Raw genomic sequence first — 14,407 nt, forward strand, 5'->3', positions numbered from 1 at the left:
AATCCACTTTATTCTATAAAAGCCTGGTCCCATCTTTGATCAGTGGGCTGCCCACACACTTTCCCAGAAGGTAGCAGGACCTTCACCTCTCCAGTGGGGACACCTGCCAGAGAGATTAATTCTTGAGAATTAAGTCCAGAGATTCATTCTTGAGAATTAAGACCCTCCCAGGGACACCCACCTGTGGCCAGGCAGGGTGAGATATTAAGTCCCTTATTGTCTTTATTAGCAAAATTAATGTTAAGTAATCTAAATCATTACATTTTAAGATACAGAACCCTTTAAATCGATAATTAATGTTCTAGTATAAAACTTTATAACAAGTAAGTTGCCAACATTTTAATGGTTAACCTTTATTGTTTGATTGAACTACAAGTACTAAATTTTATAGTTAAGATACTTTTTGCATTCAAACTTCAACTTCAGTTCCAATCTCCCAATTTCCCTAAAATTTGACCGTGCTTGTGCCTTCTACTTTAAGGAGTTAAAACCCCAGTGTCATATGCAATAAACCTTGTTCTGTGCATACACATCTCACTTGCTCTCTTGACACTTTTAGGCCCCTGACCTGTTATTAATTTAACTTATGGTTGTTTCCTAAATGAATATGGACTGGATGGGAGTGGAGGGAGCATGAACAATGTGTGTAATAAGGATTTTGTTTGTTTTTAATGAGACTCCATGGTCTGTCCCAGTTGATGAATTCATCTAAGTTCCCACTGAATCCTCTTCAGGGGAAGAAAAAGGGACAGGTATTTCTGTAATTCTCTTTATCCTCACCATAATGTCACAAGCTGGAGAAATACCACTTTTATTAGCTACTGAGGAAGTGGGACAGCAAGCTTTTCAAGTTCTAAAATACTAATCCATTGATCCTTTCTCACACTGGAGGAGTCATACACATCAGCATCCTTTCCTATGCACAGGGAAATGAAACAAAAAATTATTTGGGCTGACACTGACCAGCAGAATTTTTGCTTGAATTCAGGAGGAATGTAAATTGGCAAAGACAAGAGAGTCTGCTAGAAAGTTAAAATACATTTTCCTAAAGTAGGAGTTTAATTAGAAAATCTGAACTGCCATATATGATACGAAAAGGAAATCTTAACCAGTTCCCAACTTGATGGGTAGAGTAAAACAAACTGAGAATTTTATTCACTCTTTTTAATATCTTTGCTTTTCTTGCCAAGCACTGATCATTCTTCAAATAAGATTATAATTTAAAAGGAGCAACTTCTTTCTATTTTCACAATGATGATAGAGCAAAAGACATACAAGTTTTAAGGCATCCTATACTGAGACCCTACAGGCTTTTTCATGGTGAACTCTCCCAGCAGTATGGAAATGAAAACTTTAAATTCATTTTGTTTTCACAATGGGGGAAAAAACCAACCAACCAATGTCAGTCTTGTGGCTCTGAGGCTTTATGAAGTACGGAGAAATTTACTAGCTGAAAGCAAAACTGGATTGATATTATATATGTTCCAAGGATAAAACATCCCCCTGGGAAATGAGCAATTCAACTCTGAGAAAATCCAAGCAAGGGCAGGAGGTATCATAAGGAAATCTAACATTGTAGTAAAAAAAAAAATAATGCAGAAAATGCTAGTGCCATCTATTGGCATGAAAATATAAAGGTGAAAAAGCAGCTGGGCTCATCTGCGGAGATCCAAACAAGGATAAGAGAAGCTGTTTGTTTAAATCACATCAAGTTAAGATATTTGTAAATATGCAGTTTTATGTTTAGTCTTTTTAATGAGGTTGTATTTTCCGTAAATGTGTTGACTTTTAAACTAATCACCGTTGTAATCAAGCTGCAGTGAATGATGGGGATTGGAAAGTAACGGGAATTAAGAGTCATTGCTGAGTGGATAAATGCTGGCAGAGTGTCTAATGCTCTTGAGCAGGTTTGCAGTGTCATCACAGACTGTATCTGGGCTAGGAAGAAGGTTTAAATTTCCCATGAATAAAAGTTGGAAGGATTTGAAGTTCTTAGATCTTTCCTGGCTTCCCTGACCAGCTGCAAGTGGAAAATATTTTCATGCTTGTGCCTGGACTGGAGCCAAGAGGGGTTACCATTCCCTGAGAGTCAGAAGGAGGCAACAAGACAGGATGGGCATCTGACACTGAAATTCAAAGTGATCATCTCAGTATCAGGGAGGCTAGATTAATATCAAATGATCCTCAAATTTTCAAATTCAGTTTAATCTCTGTCCCTGTATTCCTTCTTTGTCACCACAGCAAATCAGACTCCAGACCCTTGGGTCATCATTTGGCAACCCAGGGCCTTTCCAAGCCAGAACGATGGACCTTATTTAGAGAGTGCAACTGTTGAACTCTCTGCCTTTGGAACACCAACATGTGGACCTACACTCATAACCCACCTCAAGATCATAACAAGATGAGAACCAATAAGTACATTATGCATGTTACACAGGTCAGACTTGCTGATGGCAGGAGTACTTTCCACACAGGTGGATAGTGTGTCTCTGGAGAGCAGGAGAATGGGGACAGAGAGGCATTCCTCAAGTTCACTTTCTTCTTCTCTCTCACTCTGAGATGGACTTTACAGACTTTCAAATGGCTCAAAGATTGATGTGCTGTTTTGTGTCAGCATCTTGCTTCATTTTGAGACAGGACCCTTACAGCTGCTTCTGCTGTCCCAGGGCCTGGGATGGAGAGAGGCCTGCTTGCAAACCTTTGAAAAATCCTTTTTAAAACCACTCTTGACAGTTTCAGAGGCTGGCATAACAAGAGAAAGAAAAACTCATCTGCTTTTGTCTGGAACATTGCTGAAACTTCAGACAACAGTCAATACCCTGGGAAAAATCTAGTTCTGAATTATCCCAAGGTGAGGAAGATGCCATGTAATAGTGATGTGATGTGTAAATACAGCCTGGAATTTCTGGAAAACCACTTTCACTGCCATTATATTTCCTACAATCTCAGAAAAGATTCAGAAACATGACGTGCATTTCTCTGGGTGCTGCTATGGTGATGATAAAAGCATCAAGGTAAAAACAGATTTCTGTTGTGCTATATGACATGGATTTATATTCTTATAACTCCAGTGTCTCTTGATTAAGTTGGCAGAGATCTCATATTCCAAGGTCCCTTCCATTCCAAACTATTTTATGATTCTGCATCCAGCTAAAGAAGGCTAAAGGGTTTCCTCTCTGAGAGCCATTCTTTCTTGTCATACCAATTCTCTTTGTCTTTTTAATCTGATTTAAATGAAATTATGGCAATAGATCAAAGTCCAGAGTTGCAAATAAATAAGCTTAAAGACAAGGGACATGTAGCATAAAGAAGTGTGTAAGTTCTAGCCTGAGTAGAAAATATAACTCAGAGTCAACAAAGCAAATAAAGTCTGCCAGCCAAAGAAACCCTGGTGAAACATAATTTTTTAAATAAATCAGGTACAGAATAAATAAATTAGGTACACAAAACCTCTTCTTTCATGGGAAAAAAACAACCAACATGATTCATACCCCATCCCTGGAAGTGTTCAAGGCCAGACTGGATGGGGCTTTGAGCAACCTGGTCTAGTGGAAAGTGTCCCTGTCCTTGCAGGGGGGCTGGAGCTAGATGAACTTTAAAGTCCCTTCCAACCTAAACCATTCTATGATTCTATATTATTTAAGCATTCTATCTACAAAACCAAGAAAGACATACCTGACACCATCTCCCAGGACCATAGCATCACCTACTCATCTCTTACAGTCCTGACACCAGTGTATAATCCCTGAAATTCAAAGTGAACATCTCAGTATCAGGGAGGCTAGATTAACATCAATCTCCTCTCTTCCAGTTTTAATCCATTCCCCCTTGTTCTATTGCTACAAGTCCTTGTAAAGACTTCCTCCCCAGATTTTCTGTAGCTCCTTCAATGGAAGGTGCTCTAAAGTCTCCCTGGAACCTTCTCTTCTCCAGGCTGCACAAGCACAAATTTCTCAGGCTATGCTCATAGCAGAGGTGCTCCAGCCCTTAGATCATCTTTGAGCCCTTCTCTGAACCCACTTGAGCAGCTCCATGTCCTCCTTCTGTTGAGGGCTCTAGAATTGGACACAACCCCCCAGGTTGGGTGTAATGAGAGTGGAGTAAAGGGGAAAAATTCCCTTCCTCAAACTGCTGATCACACAGTTTTTGCTGCAGCCCAGGATACAATTGGCTTTCTGAGCTGCCAGGGCACATTGCCAGCTAATGTACAGGTGAGTATTTTGGACAGCACCTTTAGCATAACTTCAGAACACCAAACTCTGCCTCTGAGGAACCACCCTTTTTGCTCAGCTCTTTCTCACCCCTGTTGTTTGGTGTCTTAGTCTCCCAAACTCTCCATTTCTGTTTTCTCTCCATCTCTGCTCTCCGTCCCTGTTTGCTCTCCATCCCTTTGTCGTCCACATTTGCACAGCTCACTTACCATGGTCTCCATGCCTCGTGAGCACCTCAACAGGAATTATTGCTGAAGGCAGCTGGGATGCAGATTGCCCATGTTTACACACTGATGTCTAAGTGACCTTTTGAAATCTGTGGACGTTAATTTTCTGTCTCATTTCCCATGGGAAAATATTTGCATCTTGTTGAACGGGCTGGGCTTGCAGTTACCATGTAGCTATTGTGATTTACAAAGCAGTACCAGGAAAGAAAAGGATAATAATAACAAACCTGAGCATTGGGCTGAATTGGAGGCTGAGACATGAGCTGTGGGAGGCTGGGGCACTAACAGCAGAGCACAACATGAGGACGTGCATGGCTGGACAGTCGGGCCCAAAGAGTGGTGGTCAATGGAGTCAAATCCAGCTGGGGCTGGACACAAGTCGTGCTCCTCAGGGCTCAGTGTTGGACTGTTTCTGTTTAACATCTTTATTGATGATCTCAATAAGGACATAGAGTGTATTATCAGTAAGTTTGCAGATGACACCAAGCTGGGTGGGAGTGTTGATCTGCATGAGGACAGGGAGGCTCTACAGAGAGACTTGGATCCTTGGACTAATGTCAATGGTCTGGGCTTCAACAAGGCCAAGTGTCGGGTCCTGCACTTGGGCCACAACAACCCCAGGCAATGCTCCAGGCTTGGGGAAGTGTGGCTGGAAAGTGTCTGGCAGAAAAGGACCTGAGGGTTCTCATTGACAAGCAGCTGAACATGAGCCAGTGTGTGCCCAGGTGGCCAAGAAAGCCCATGGCATCCTGGCTTGGATTAGACATAGTGTGACCAGCAGAAGTAGAGAAGAATTATGAAGAAGGCTTGAAGGAGCTGGGAATGTCTAGTTTGAGGAAGAGGAGGCTGAGGGGAGAGCTCATACCTGAAAAGTCATTGTAGAGAGGTTGATGCTGGTCTCTTCTCACAGGTAATTAGCAACAGAACAAGAGGCAATGGCTTCAAGCTGCACCAGGGGAGATTTAGACTGGATATTAGGAATTTTTTTTTCACAGAAAGAGTGGTTAGAGACTGGAATAGGCTGCCCAGGGAGGTGGTGGAGTCACCATCCCTGAGTGTGTTTAAGGGTCGTTTGGGTGTGGTGTTGGTGGAGAGGGTTTAGGGGAGAACTTTGTAGAGTAGGGATGATGGTTGGGCTTGGTCATCCCAAGGGGCTTTTCCAACCTGGACCGTTCTATGATTCTATGATTCTACGTGCCATTCACCTCCTACTCACGTGTACCCGTCTGCTGCCTGCTCCATCTCAGTTTGCAATCATTTATTCATACACCTTTGGAAAAGATTAAATCTCCTCATGTTTTGTGAATAACCAGTTTTAAACAAGGCAGCTGATAATTCTCCAAGGAAAGGAGTTTACTGGTAAACAACAGTCCTTAATTTATGGATGAGGGAGAGATTTATTATTCATTTCTTGGTACAAAGATTGAAGTGGGAGAGAGGGAGGAAGGGTGACCTTTGATCTATCTTTCCAGCACCATAAAATTTCATATCCTCACAGCTCCAACCCCCCCTGAACATTATAGTGTTTTTCTGTCCTCTTCTTCACTCTGGTTTCTCTTAAATGTTAGAAGGGAGAGAGATAACACTGAGAAGTGGAAAAAGAAATTGCAAACATAGCACAGTTTGTGACCCTCTGTCTGCTGCTCTTCACAAGATCTCTCAGACTGGAGTGTGTTTTCTTGGTTGTACTAAATGGTGAAAGGGAAACAGTGGGATGAGTTTTTCTGGATGTACTGTGAAGAGATATGGCTTGAATCATCAGATGGCATTTGAGATTAACATGTGAAACAGAGGGCTTGTAGAATCATAGAATTGAGACCTTTAAGATCATTAAGTCCAACCATTAACCCAGCACTGCCAAATCCACCATTAAACCATGTCCCCAGGTACCATAACTATATGTCTTTCAAATACCTCCAGGGATGCTGACTCAACTGCTGCCCTGGGCAGCCTGTCCCAGTGCCTGACAACCCTTTCAGTAAAGAAATTGTTCCTCATATCCAATCTAAACCTCCCTTGGCACAACTTAGGCCATTTCTTCTTGTTATATCACTTGTTCTTTGGAAGAAGAGACCAACCCTCACCTCGGTCCAACTTCCTTTCAGGTAATTGTAGAGAGCAAGAAGGTCTCCCCTGAGCCTCCTTTTCTCCAGGATTAACAACTCAGTTCCTTCAACCTCTCCTTGTAAGACTTGTGCTCCAGAACCTTCATCAGCTTCATTACCTTTCTCTGGACAAACTCCAGCACCTGAATGTCATTCTTGTAATGATGGCCCAAAACTGAACACAGGATTTGAGGTGCAACCCCACCATTGCCAAGTACAGGGGAACAATGACTTCCTTATGAGGGCTTGAAAGAAGAGAGACCTTCCAGTGGGGTGACTATAAAAACCACCAGTAGATGCTGACCCATTTTGCCAGTATTGTTTTGCTGTTTCTTTGCTTTGAACTCATCAGACAGCAAGTTTATTGTCACATCTTTATGGTAGGAGTATCTTTATATCCTGCCTTGTGAATATAGAGCATTATGAAATATGGAGCTGTCAGATGCTGCTATATTATAGGTATTAAATACCCATTAACTAATAATTACTGTATTTCTTTAGTGTTTATCCCTTAGTGATACCAAGGAACTTGAGTGATCTGGCAACTTTGAGACAGTAACACCTTTTAGAGGAGGGAAATCTCTGTTGTAGCACTGAAATAGTTGTTGCAGCCAGGATATATTCCTTCATGCTGCTGCTTAGCATATTTGCTTTCTCTCCTGTATGCAAATTCTGCCTATTTTAACATAACTTAAAGAAAAAAGAAAGCAAAAAGGAGTCTTTATTTTTTAGGCACGAAGCACCATCTTTTCAGAAAGCAAGTGAATAATCTATAAAGTCATTTAGACGATTCACTTTCCAAAAAGTGGGGTCCTGCTTGAGCAGATCACATCAGCAGTGGACTAATCATAAATTGCACAGATTTCCCCAGATGTCAGGTATAAATTACTGGCCTACAGGACTGGGCCTCCTGCTTCATTCAGCTGCTATGCTGCCCTGGGTATGAAACATGAGATGGGCCACAACTGTCAGAGGCTGGTTTCTGTGGTTCCCATACTACAGGGGCATCCAAGATACCCTAGATTCAGGGCAGAGCATCTCTGCTCCCCATAGAAGCTGGAGTGGTGGGGACTAAATGAGCTTAAGCTGCACTAGGTCTGAGTTTGTGCCAGATATTCTGCCTAAATTATAGAGACCCTTCAGGTACTCAAAAAAATGAAAGCAGAAACAGCAGCGTCTAAGAACAACTTTAGGAGACTGTCTACATTTGAGACCTTAAATAAGATGTGACTTAACCCATATATCATACCCAGTGACACCAGAGGCAAAAGCAGAAAAATCCAAGAGAAAATGAGAAGTCCCATCCTTTATGTGTCAGTGCTGACAAGTATTTCAAATGAAGCTAAGTCATTAGATTTGGGGCTTGACTCCTTCCTATTAAGAAAGAATGCTCAAACATTTGTTCATTTCCCATTGAAAGCAATGCAATGTAGGCATCTGCTGAAAGTTAAAAATAAGATTAAATGAGTATGTGGCACTTTGCACCTCTCCAGTGGAAATAAGTGGGGCAATCACCTTTCCTGTTAGCAAATGTAACCATACGTCTTGAATGAGCTGAATGTCTCTGTGTCTTTCTTTCCACTTTTACAAGCTATTGTGGAAGTATCTAAATAGGGCACAGAAGAAACTAAATAAGGCACAGGAAAAGTTTTATCTAGGAAAGGTTTGATGTAAATGGTTCCACACAGTTTTCTTGCACTAACTGGGATGCTATAGCCAAATCATCTGGAAGCTGAAGAGCACCTGAAGCTTTCTGACCAAGAAAGGCCAGAGTGGGGCACAATCCAGCCTGTAGGTAAATTTCACCTTGTCCCAAAGTCCAGAAAGTAAAGAGCAGTTCAGAGTCCTCTCTTTGCTTTGGAGCCTTACCTGGGAGGGAACATAACAAGGATCTTTGACTTCCTGCAGCTGGAACAATTCTATTACCCTAGGCTATAACTGAACCCAGCAACCAACTGAGTAACAGAAAGGCCATTTATCCATCCTCACTGTTTTGAAGCCTTTTGAAAGAGGGATTTCATTTTCCTTTGAGGAAAATTGACCCATTGTGAGTCATCTGGGGAAAAAGCAATTAATTTTAACACAAATAATCCATTTTGAGGACATTTATGCTAAAGAATAATGAGTTCCAGTTGGAGAAAGTCTCAAAAATTGGACTTAATAGCCATTTCTAATTTAATGACAATAGCTCAGAGGGGTTTCCTGGATCTGGCAAGCCAGGTATTAAACAGGATTTGTAATCTGCTCAAACCCAATATTTTCCAGAAGTGACTTACTTGAAGGATTTGTAGGATGAATGAAAAACAGAGGCAAAGAACTCAGACAAATGTGAATTTTTAGTGTTATACATGGAAGTCCACAAAATGTAACTTCCTTTTTTTTTTTTCTTGTAATGATAATTGTTTGAATTTACTAAAAAAAAATGCTTATTTACAGACAGTTAGAAGGACTTTTTTTTTTTTCAGTCAACAGGTCAAATGACCACACCAGGCTTAAAGAATTCCCTAAGATGAAATTAACAACCCAGAGTCCTGTAATTCTGTGCCAATTCTAAAAATCCTTAAAAAAATAATTTAGTAGATATTTCGGGGCAATCATTTAATGTCTGTGGGGATCCTGCTTTTCACTGTGAATCTCTGGGATGCTCAGCTCTATGCCAGTAATCCCTTTACTTTGTGGACTTTGGAGTTCAAGCGTGTTGTGTGAGCTCAGGAAGGACTTACAGCTTATACCAACCCCATGGGTTAACAAAGGCAGCAAAGCTGATAGAGCCACCTGTGACAACTTACATGAACTCCTTCTTGGCCTTAAGCAGGTCTGATTTGTGCCTAACTTTGTCTCTCTTTTAATTAGAATAATTCAGACTCTCCTGACCAAATACTGACATAAACTTGCAAGACTCCAGTCCAAGCTCTCAGCAGAATTATTTTAAGGGAGTTAAGTATTCCCTGCCACTCATTCTGTTGCCAGCTACTGTACCCCTTCTTGGTGTATGATGGTGGAAAGAGAGACTCATTTTAGCTTCCTTCTTCAAGACCCAGATAGAGACAGTAGTTGACAAGGAGATAATTAGCCCTTCCAAGGCGAACACAACAAAGTCAGTGGAGGAGAAGAGAGATGACAGGATATTTTGAGTGACAGCTTGAAGTGACAAGATAACTGAATAGGGAAAGGCAACACTTTCTTACTGTCCATAAAATGTTCTCCTATCTCATGCTTCAGTCTTCCAGTGCTGAGTTCAGAAAGTTACTGTCAATTAAACAACACCTTGGCCATGCATAAAATTGCAAATACTGCTGAGGGCAGATCAAATCAAACGTTATAGCAGATAGAAACTATAGCTGGCTGGGAGCAACAATCATTATGTATCTCAGGAAGGAAAACATGCTCTCTCAAGGCTGAATTTTGAAGAGGACACCATGTGTAAACCAATCAAAGAGTTATGGGAGACTGTGGGATGATCTTGAAGGATCAATGCCTGCACCAGTCTTAACACAATGCACTGAGATTTTGGAGACATGCATTTGTTTGCCAGTGATATTCTTCATCTCTTCTGATAATTGAGACAATTGGGGAATAAAGCACAGGGAAAACTAATTGGGTAAAATCTCCACTGTTTCCACTTGAACACTGAGCCACTCACTACAGTATGTTGAGTATGTTTATCCAGCCAATTCCTTATCCACTGAGTGGTTCATCGATCAAGTCCATGTCTCTCCAATTTAGAGACAAGGGTGTCATTCAAGACAGTATAAAATGCTCTGCAGAAGTCCAGGCAGATGACATCTATTGTTCATCCCTTACCCACCAATACAGCCTGCAGTGATAAGACAAGGGGTAATGGCTTTAACCTGCAAGAGAGTACATTCAGACTATATTTAAGAATCAAATTACGAGGGTGGTGAGACACTGGAACATGTTGCCCAGAGAAGCTATGGTAGCCCCTTTCCTGGAAGTGTTGAAGGCCAGGTTGGAGGGGGCTTGAAGCAACCTTGTGTAGTAGATTGTGCCCCTGCCCATGGAAGGGGGGGTTAGAGCTAGATGATCTCTAAGGTCCCTTCCACCACAAACTATTCTGTGATTCTATCATCTAACAGCAAGCTGTTTTCCACAAGTGAAGAGATGGAGTCTGGAGCACTGGACATCACAAGTGGCCAGGAGTAAGGAGACCTGGTCTCATTTTCCAAAACTTGTACTGCTGGTTTTAGAGGAATTATAAACTGATAGTGTTGTTGTTGTTGTTGTTGTTGTTGTTGTTGTTATAATTAAGTACATTGTGGCATTTTTGAGCCAGCCCTACTAAGAGACCGTATTAGTTGGTTGTTTCCTGTTCTGAATACAGAGATAGTTTGTTGCACAAATGGGTTAGAATAATGCCTCTGTGGAGTGGACAGAGAGATTCTTTCACCCTTTAGGTCTCATTTCTGGAGTAGTTACTGTCATGCAAGGTCCTGGAGATCTACCCATTGCTGCACTTCCAAGATCTTCTAGAGACAAAGTGTGCTCTTATTTATTTGAGGTGCTAACTAAAAGACCATGTCCGGGTAATCACAGAATCACAGAATATTAGTGGTTGGAAGGGACTGCTGAAGATCATGAAGTCCAAACCCCCTGCCAGAGCAGGACCAAAAAACAGCTAAGGCAGATCACTCAGAAAGGCATCCAGACAGGTCTTGAAAGTCTCCAGAGAAGGAGACTCCACAACCTCTCTGGGCAGCCTGTCCCAGGGCTCTGTAACTCTCACAGTAAAGAAGTTCTTCCTCATGTTGAGGTGGAACTTCCTGTGCTCAAGTTTGAGTCCATTTTCCCTCATCCTGTCACAGTAATAATTTCTCATAACTAATACCACAAGTTCCCTGAATCATCCTGCTTCCTCTTACATGTTCAGGTGAGCAATCAGCAGTGTCCTTCTCCTATTCTCAACAGAAAACTTCTCTTTTCAGTGCAGAAGCTCCTGGGATCCACAAATAATGCCTTTATCACTCCCCAAAAACATAATAGCCAAATGAACAAACCAGCCAGTTTAAGGGAGAGTTTAATGGAAAACTGTGATATGAGACATTTGATGCCTCTGTGTGTTCACTCTGTCTACTACAGAGCTTTAATTAAACACTAATGATAAAAGAAAAGATATACAATTAAATACAAATGTGTTCAGATATCTGCAAAAGCTTCTTGCCTCCCCCCACCCCCAGCAACTCCCCCAGCACTCTCCTGAGCTGTGAGCAGTCCCAATAAATTCTGGAGCTCCCAGAGAGAGCCCAGAGTGATGAAGGTCAGGAGAGCTCCAGCCTGGGGGTCAACAGTGCTGGATGGACGGAGTCCTCCCCGGACACCAGCCATGGATGGAAGAGAAGGGAAGAAGAAGAAGAAGAAGGAAGAAAGTTGTCTTCTGTGATCTCTGACCTTCCTCTGAGCTTACGTAGATCTAGGAATGGAACATCTCTGGCCAGTGTTGCTGTCTGTCCAACTCAGCCTCCTACGGGGGGGTCATAGATCTCCCTGTAGTGTCTGAGCCGGCAGAGTGAAGATGTGACCTTGAAGCCCCAGCAGTTAGAAAAACATTCTACCATTTGTTATCATTCCTAGCTGGAACACTCTGCTGCCAGTTAAAAGAAAGCTTACTGAAGGAATAAAAAATAAATCAGTAAAAGGAAAATTGGCTTCATTCTGGATCATCCAAACCAGGACAGATATGATGATCAATCCCCCTCCTACACAGCCTGCTTTCTTCTCAAGTATTGCACTCCACATGGTTGACATCTGCAGTTTCATTTCTAACTGCACTCACTGGCTTTGAATGCCTGTCCCTCACCTTCTATAAAAAGGCCTTTGTGGTCTTTCTACCTCCTTCAGATACCTTTTTTCCTTTCATCTCTTCACTATAAGGAACAGATTTCCCTTTCTTGTCTTCTAAACATATTTATCAGTCTTATTCTCAGTTCGAGTTCCTACTGACTTGTGCATTTCCCATGGTTGCCTGTGCTATAAGTAACATGCTTGTACCAATCTCCACAGGCACCCATACTTGCTTTGGTTAGACCCTCTGGTATGCAAATCTTTGTATTCCTTTGAAGCTCTGAAGACCTAGGAAGTTGCAGGGCTTAGAGTTTCTCCCCATTTATATACTGTAAACCTTGGAAATCACTTTTATTGATAATAAACTCTTCTAATCACAGGGATTAAAACAAGTTTTCTGGTCATGCACCAGAGCTACACCAGGGCGTATTGTAGTCTCTGTTGAACACATGCAGAATGAACCAAAAGCTTCTACCACAAAAACCTTTCAAAGTAGGTCCATGACAGAAAAGATGACAGATGCTGGTAGGTGGCACAATAAAAAAGAAACATACTGGCCAGCCATGAACCACTTTTCCAAGCAAATGAGCTGCTAGAACTTCTGGCAAGTCCTCTTCCCTGTGGGGAAGAATGCACTCTCTTCTTCCAATTCCCTGCACATAAAAAAGCTCAAACAGAGGCTGAGTTTTGATGTCTGGCTGTCCTTGTTTCCAAGGCACTTTTTATTCAAGGTCCCACCAAAGGCAAATAGTTTTTGGGGAAAAGAATTTTCAAAGATGAGTAGCTGCCTAAAGCACACTGTGAATGGAGCAATCATAATGCTCATTTGAATATGTAAACCAAGGAATATTTCCTTAGTGTTACAAGCTGTCAACGTTAAGGTGACACTTGTCAGTTTTATTTCAACATGATACTCCTTGACTTTCCTTGGTTACACTTTTACATCACAACTGTTCCCTGAAAATACCAGGTATTCTCCTTTGTTGAAGCTGTGTTAGTAAAATTTGATTAAAGTGTTCATATCTTTTACAAAGAGTGTTTTGCTGGATTTTATTCCTGCAAAGAAAGACTTCTGCTCCTAGCAAGTGATCAGTTTGTCTTGGCACAGGCCTGGAGGAATCAACCTAAGATTTTTAGACATCTACATAGGAAGGCAGTTCCTAGCCAGCTGCTCCTGCTAAAAACCTGATTCATTAATGGTTAGATGGAAGATGGAAAGCTGATAGAACCTGCTGGTCATTTTGTAGGGATTCTTACACTCATCACTTAATCCTAATAGGTTTTTGTTGTAGTTCAGTGTAAATGACTTGAGAAACCTTAATTACTTGCATGGAGCTTGGAAGGAGAACTGATTTCAGTTTGGATCGACTGGGGAGAGAATCAGTCTCTTCACTTCCAAGGGCGTAATCTTCATGAAGCTCCATAAATAGTTGCTTTCATGATGAAGTTTGGTTTCACAACAGCAGAAAACCAGCACATACTCCATGAGCCACTAGAGTCTGATCAGCAGGAGAACATCCCACAGTCTGAGAGATCTTAATTTTTACTTTTGAATTATAAATATATTTTGTCTTAATGGGGCCTTTCCAGTAGTTTTAATTCAGGCCATTCTCCTTGATGGTGCTCAAGAATTCCTCAAGAATTCCTCATTCCTAAGACTTAGGAGGTGCAAAATCAGTTCAAACTTACCCATGTGTTGTCTCTTTGGAGGCTTGATGTTTGTTCCCCAAATTCATATAAGAGCAAGTTCCAGCTGACTATAGGGCATCTGCTTAGCTGCACTCCTCTTATTAAACTGTCTCTTCCCTATCCTGGAAGGGAACCATCTGAAAAAAACCCTACATCCAATTGGACTTTAGGGGAAGGTTAAAAGGACTTAGAGCACCTAAGGTCTGAGAAAGATCAGTGTAGGGAAAAGTAATTGAAAGTTTTCAAGTCATGCTGCTAGTCCATCTTTCTTGTGTCCAGTAGGCAAGTGATACCTGAATAAACCACCATTATTTAAAAACAGATTTTGTCTTATCTATCCAACCTTGGAATCTGTCCTTTTGGCTAGGGTAACAGA

The sequence above is a fragment of the Apus apus genome, chromosome 2 (genome assembly GCF_020740795.1).
Source record: "Apus apus isolate bApuApu2 chromosome 2, bApuApu2.pri.cur, whole genome shotgun sequence".
In the NCBI taxonomy this organism is placed as follows: domain Eukaryota; kingdom Metazoa; phylum Chordata; class Aves; order Apodiformes; family Apodidae; genus Apus; species Apus apus.